The sequence below is a fragment of the Rhincodon typus genome, chromosome 8, assembly GCF_021869965.1.
Source record: "Rhincodon typus isolate 14 chromosome 8, sRhiTyp1.1, whole genome shotgun sequence".
Taxonomy (NCBI): domain Eukaryota; kingdom Metazoa; phylum Chordata; class Chondrichthyes; order Orectolobiformes; family Rhincodontidae; genus Rhincodon; species Rhincodon typus.
The window spans coordinates 93,275,348-93,281,367 of record NC_063339.1 but is presented as its reverse complement, the minus strand read 5'-3'; the positions used below and the strand labels follow the sequence as shown (position 1 = coordinate 93,281,367).

Genomic DNA, 6,020 nt, shown 5'->3' with positions numbered 1-6,020 from the left:
TATTTTTTACGGTGAGAGAAGAAAGATTTAAAAAATGACATGAGGGGTAACTTTTCTTTTCTTTTTACATCGTGTGCTCAGTGTGTGGAATGAACTGCCAGATGAAATGGTAGGTGCAGGTACAGTTTCAGTTACAGTTACAATGTTTATAAGAGATTTAGATAAGTACACAAAATTCAAAAGGTTTGAAGTGATGTAGGCCAAATGCAGGAAGATGGGACTAGTTTAGTTTGGGAATATGGTCAGGATGGAATAGTTGGACCATTGGGTCCATTTCCATGCTGTATGACAACATGGTTACATGCTATATCTGCACACTAACTTTGTAACTCATACTTCATCCTCCACATCTCAGAATTCAGCAGTCATTCACCATTTAAGGAATATTCTGCTCTTGTTTCTGCTTCCTGCTAAAGTGAATGATTTCACATTTTCCTACATTATACGCCATGCAAGATATTTTGCCCAGACTAATGTTTCGGGTATCAGAAGCTGTAGGAAGGATAGAAAGGGAGGCAAAAGAAGTGAGGGAGTAGCTTTTTTTTTCATTGGAGAAAACATTGCAGCAACTAGAAAAGATATTTCTGAAAAAAAAAAAAATGTCCAGTGAAAATATATGGGTTGAAATCAGAAATAAGAAAGGAATGATCATGTGGTGGGATTGTACTATGGGTCCCTCAATAGTCGGGGGAAATTGAGGAACAAATACGTAGCGAGATCTCAGATATATGAAAGAGTGAGAAGGTTGTGGGAATCGGTGATTTTAATTTTCTAAACGTTGACTGGAACTGCGACAGTGTTAAAGGTTTGGATGGTGAATAATTTGTTAAATGTGTTCAAGGATATTTTCTTCAATAAGTCAATGTTCCTACTAAAGAGAAAGAGAAAACTTGAGCTTCTCTTTGGTAATAAGGCACAGTAAGTGACGGAAGTGACTGTACAGGAATACTTTGGGTCTGGTGATAATAATTCTGTCAGTCTTCAAACAGTTATGGAAAAGGATAAGCCTTCTAGAAAAGGTAAAAGTATTTAATTGGAGTAAGGCCAATTTTAATGGTATGCGACAAGAACTTTCAAAAGTTGAATGGAGTGGACTGCAGATAAAGGGTCATCTGATAAGTGGGAGGTTTTCAGAACTGTGGTAACGAGAGTTCAGAATCATTATGTTCTTGTCAGAGTGAAAGGTAAGGCTGGTAGAATTAGACAACAATGGATGAAAAGGATATTCAGGTTTTAGTCAAGAATAAAAAACTAATAATCAATTAGATACAAACAACTGGGTTTAAATGAATCTTTTGAACAGTATAAACAGTGTACAGGCATTCTTAAGTGGGAGACCAGGAAGGCAGGAGGGGATATGAAATTGCCTTGATAGATAAGAGGATGGATAATGCAAAGATATACCACAAGTGCTTAAGCAACTACAGAGAGAGCATGGCGCTTTAAAGATTAAAAAGAGGTCATCTCAGCATTGAACCTCAGGAGATGACAGAAATATTAAAGAGATATCAATATCTTGAGTCAGTTTTTACGGTGGAGAAAGAAGTGGATGTTGGAGAATTCAGGGAAAGAAATAGTGTGTTTTGAAAACAGTTCACATGGACGTCTTCTAAAATATAAAGATGGATATCCTGTGGCACAGAAGATGGGGGAAGATTTTTAAATAAATATTTCTCCTCAGTGTTTAGTGAGGAGAGACTCATGGATGCTACGGAAATACGGGAAACAAGCGGGGATGTTTTGGACACATACTTATTCTCGGAGAGGTGGTGTTTGCAGCCTCAAAGTGCATTAAGGTGGATAAATCCCCTGGGCCTGATCAAATCCATCCTCGGACATTGTGGGAGGCGAGGGAAGAAATTGCAGAGGCCTTTATAGAGATTTTTGCTTCAGCTTTAGCCACTGGTGAAGTTCCAGAAGACTGGATGGTGGCTAATGTTGTTCCATTGTTTAAAGAAAGGTAGCAAAGACATGCCAGGGAACTGCAGGCCAGTGAGCCTGACAGCAGTGGTAGACAAGTTATTGGAAAGGATACTGACGGACAGGATTAACCAACATTTGGATAGTCAAGGTCCGATTAGGGATTGTCAGGATGGGTTTGTGCGCGGGAAGTCACGTCTGACAAATCTTTCAGACTTTTTCTGAGAGGAAACCAAGAGCATAGGTGAGGGTATGGCAGTGATCTCATCTATGTGGACTTTAATAAGGCTTTTAACAAGGTCCTGCACGCAGTTTAGGTCGCATGGGATCCAGGGAGAGCTGGTGAATTGATTCGAAACTGGCTCAATAGTAGGAAGCAGAGGGTGATGGTTGAAGGTTACTTCTCAGACTGGAAGCCTGTGGTGTGCCACAGGGGTCAGTGCTGGGACCTTTGTTATTTGTTATTGACATAAATCATCTGGATGTGTATACGCAGGGATGATTAGTAAGTTTGTGGATGATACAAAATTAGTAGGTATTGAGAGGGGAAGATTACCAGAAATTACAAAGGGATCTCGATCAGTTGGGGAAGTAGGCTGAGGGTTGGCAAATGCAATGCAATACAGATAAGTGTGAGGTGTTGCACTTTGGAAAGTCAAACCAATGTAGGACTTATGCAGTAAATGGTAAGGTCCTGAGGATTGTTGTGGAATAGAGGGACCTAGGAGAACAAGTACACAGTTCATTGAAAGTGGTGTCACAGGTAACAAGGTTGGAGGAGAAAGCATTTAGCATGCTGGCCTTCATCGGTTGAGGCATTGAGCATAGGTGTTGGGACATTATGTTACAGGTGTATAAGTCATTGGTGAGGCTGCAATGGAATACTGTGTACGGTTTTGGTCACCCTGTCACAAGAAAGACATAGTTCAACTGGAAAGTGTGCAAAGAAGATGTACTAGGATGTTACCAGGACTTAGTAGGCCCAAATTATAGGGACAGGTTGGTCAGGGTAGGACTTTATTCCTTGGAATGTAGGAGAATGAGGGAGTGAGGTTATTGAGGTGTCTAAAATCACAAGGGGCAAAGATAGGATGAATGCATATCGGCTTTATCCCAGGGACGGGGAATTGAAAATGCGAGGTCATAGGTTTAAGGTGAAAGGGGAAAGATTTAAGAAGGACCTGAGGGGTAACTTCTTCATGCACAGAGTGGTGCATGTATGGAATGGGCTGCTGGAGAAAGTGGTTGAGGCTGGTACAATAGCAGCATTTAAAATACATGTGGACAGATACATGGATGGGAAGGGTGGAGAGGGAAGTGGACCAAATCCAGAACTAGCTTAATGGACACCATGGCCAGCACGGACCAGTTTGGGAAAAAGGCCTTTTTGCATGCTGTATTACTCTATGAATCCAAATCTTACGACCTGTCTAGTGCATCCCATCGTGTTGTGGAAAGTTAAAGAGAAAATGTGGGGATGCTTGCACAAATATTGTATCATCTATACGTGCGGGCGAGGTTACAGATGACTGAAGAGTGGCTAATGTGCCTTCATTTAAGGGACGTAAGGAGAAGCCTGTGAACTATAGGCATGTGAGTCTGACTTTGGTGGTGGAAAAGTTGTTGGAGGCGATTGTGGAAGATAGCATGTGGAGAGGCAAGGAATGATTATGGATTTTCAGCATGATTTTATGCAAGGGAAATAGGGTCTCACACATTTGATTGAGATTTTGGTGAAGTAACCAAGATGATCGATGAGGGCAGAGCAGTAAATATTGTTCACTTGGACTTTCGTAAAGCTCTTGACAAGGTTCCACAAGGTTGACTAATTAGTAAAGTTAGCTTACATGGGATCCAGGGTGAGCTTGCCAGTTGGATAAAAAATTTGCTTAATGTCACAAGACAGGCTATGGCAGTGGAGGGTTGTTTTTTGCACTGGAGGCCTGGTGTTCAGCAACGACCAGTGGTGTTCTGCAGGGATTGGTATTAGGTCTACTTTTGTTTGACATTTATATAAATGATTTTGATGAGAATATAGGAGGCATGGTTAATAACTTTGCGGATGACACCAAAATTGGTGGCATAGTGGACAGTGAAGAAGGTTATCTAAGATTTCAAAGAGATCTTAATCAATTGGGTCTATGGGCTATGTGGCAGATGGAGTTTAACTTGAATAAATGTGAGGTACTGTACTGTACTAAAACAAACAAGGGATGCAGGACTTATACAATTAAAAGTAGACCCTTGGGTATTGTGGACCATAGAGACTTTAGGCTTTAGTTACCGAATTCTTTGAAATTTGCGTCACATACAGACACGGTGGTTGAGAAGGTGTTTCGTGTGCTTACCTTCATTGCTCAGACCGTTGTGCAGAAAAGTTGGGACGTCATACAGTCCGTTGGTAAGGCCTCTTCTGCAGGACTGTGTCCAATTCTGGTTGTCCTGTTATAGCAAGGATATTATTAAGCTGGAGACAGTTCAAAGGTGGTTTACCGGGATGTTGCTGAGAATGGAGGGATTGAGTCATAAGGAGGGGCTGGGTCTCCTTTCACAGGAATGTAGCATGTTGAGGTTGACCTTATAGAGGTTTGTGAAATTCAGGTGTCCTTTCTCTGGTATGGGGATTTCAAGACAGGAAGCATATTTTTAATCAAATGGAATAACATTTATTGTCACACGTATTCACATACTCACATGACTACCGAGAAAAGTTCACAAGTTGCCACTTGTGGCACCATTTCAGGTACAAAGCTACCTAGGTACAACACTACCCAGTGCCCTACCATTAATTGTTTAAGTCCTGCCCTTGAGGAGTCGAGAGAAGGTGAATAGCAGATGCCGTTTCCCTCGGGTGGGGGATTTCAAGACTCGGGGCATATTTTTAAGGTGACAGGTGAACGATTGAGATAAGGCATGAGGGACAAGCATTTTTTTTTTTTTTTGCAGAGTGTGGTTCTTGCGTGGAACGAACTTCCAGAGGAAGTGGTGGATTCTGGTACAGTTTACAACATTGAAAAGATGTTTGGATAATATGTAAATAAGAAATGTTCAGAGAGACATAGACAATGTGCAGGCAGATGGGACTACATTAGTTTTCGAACATGGTCAGCATGGACTGGTTGGACCAATGGGTCTGCTTCCATGCTGTCAGACTCTATGACTCTGCGATTGAAACTAACAGAATATGGAGAGGACTGGATAGATGCACATGGAGATGTTTCAGCTTGCAGGAGAGACTCGAACCGGAGGGCACCACTCTCAGCAAAGGGATGACCCTTTAGAACGGAGATGAAAAAGAATTTCTTCAGCCAGAGGGTGGTGATTCTGTGGAACTCAGTGTCGTAGAAGGTTGTGGGGGCCAAGTAATTGAGTGCACTTATGACAGAGATAAATAGGTTCTTGACTGGTAAGGGGATCAACAGGAAAAGGTAGGAGAATGGGTGTGAGAAACAAATCAGTCACAATCAAATTGTGGAGCAGTCTTAGTGGGCCGAAATGCCTAATTCTGCTCCTCTGTCTTGTGCTCTTATGGTTATTATGGGTGACTTCAATCTGCATACAGGTTGAACAAATCGAATCAGCAACAATACCATAGAGGAGAAATTCCTGGGTTGTGTACGAGATGGTTTTCTAGATCAACATACCGAGTACCCAAAGAGAGGACAGACCATCCTCAATGGTGTATTGTGTAATGAGCAGGGGTGGGTTAGCTCAATTGGCTGGACAGCTGGTTTGTGACACAGAGGGACACCAGCAGCACGTACTCACTTTCTGTACCAGCTGAGGTCACCATGAAGGTCCCACCATCTTAAACTTGCCCATTGACTGAGGCACGGGAACCCTGAGGTTAAAGCACCATTCGTCGTCTCTCTCTCTCTAGAGACAGAATAGTCTGACGATCTTCTGGGACCACAGCAACTTTATTTCAAAATTTTAATTGTGTAATGAGAATGGATTAATTGGCAATCTAGCTGTGGAAAAGTGAAGACTTCTTCATGATAGAACTCTTCATGAAGATGGAGAGTGACAGAGATGATTCTGAGACGAGGGGCCAAAATCTAAAGAGAGGAAATTACAGTGTTAAGAGGTGCATGCAGGCT

General features: G+C 42.0%; 1 long non-coding RNA gene across 1 annotated transcript in view; it reads right to left on the bottom strand.

Annotated features, from left to right (window-relative positions):
- Positions 1–4,500, bottom strand: part of LOC125483841 — a 13,844-nt gene extending 9,344 nt beyond the window's left edge. Inside the window, exon 1 of the long non-coding RNA XR_007262736.1 lies at positions 4,269–4,500. This is a non-coding gene — a long non-coding RNA (uncharacterized LOC125483841). The remainder of the gene's footprint in view (positions 1–4,268) is intronic.
- Positions 4,501–6,020: the final 1,520 nt, after the last annotated feature.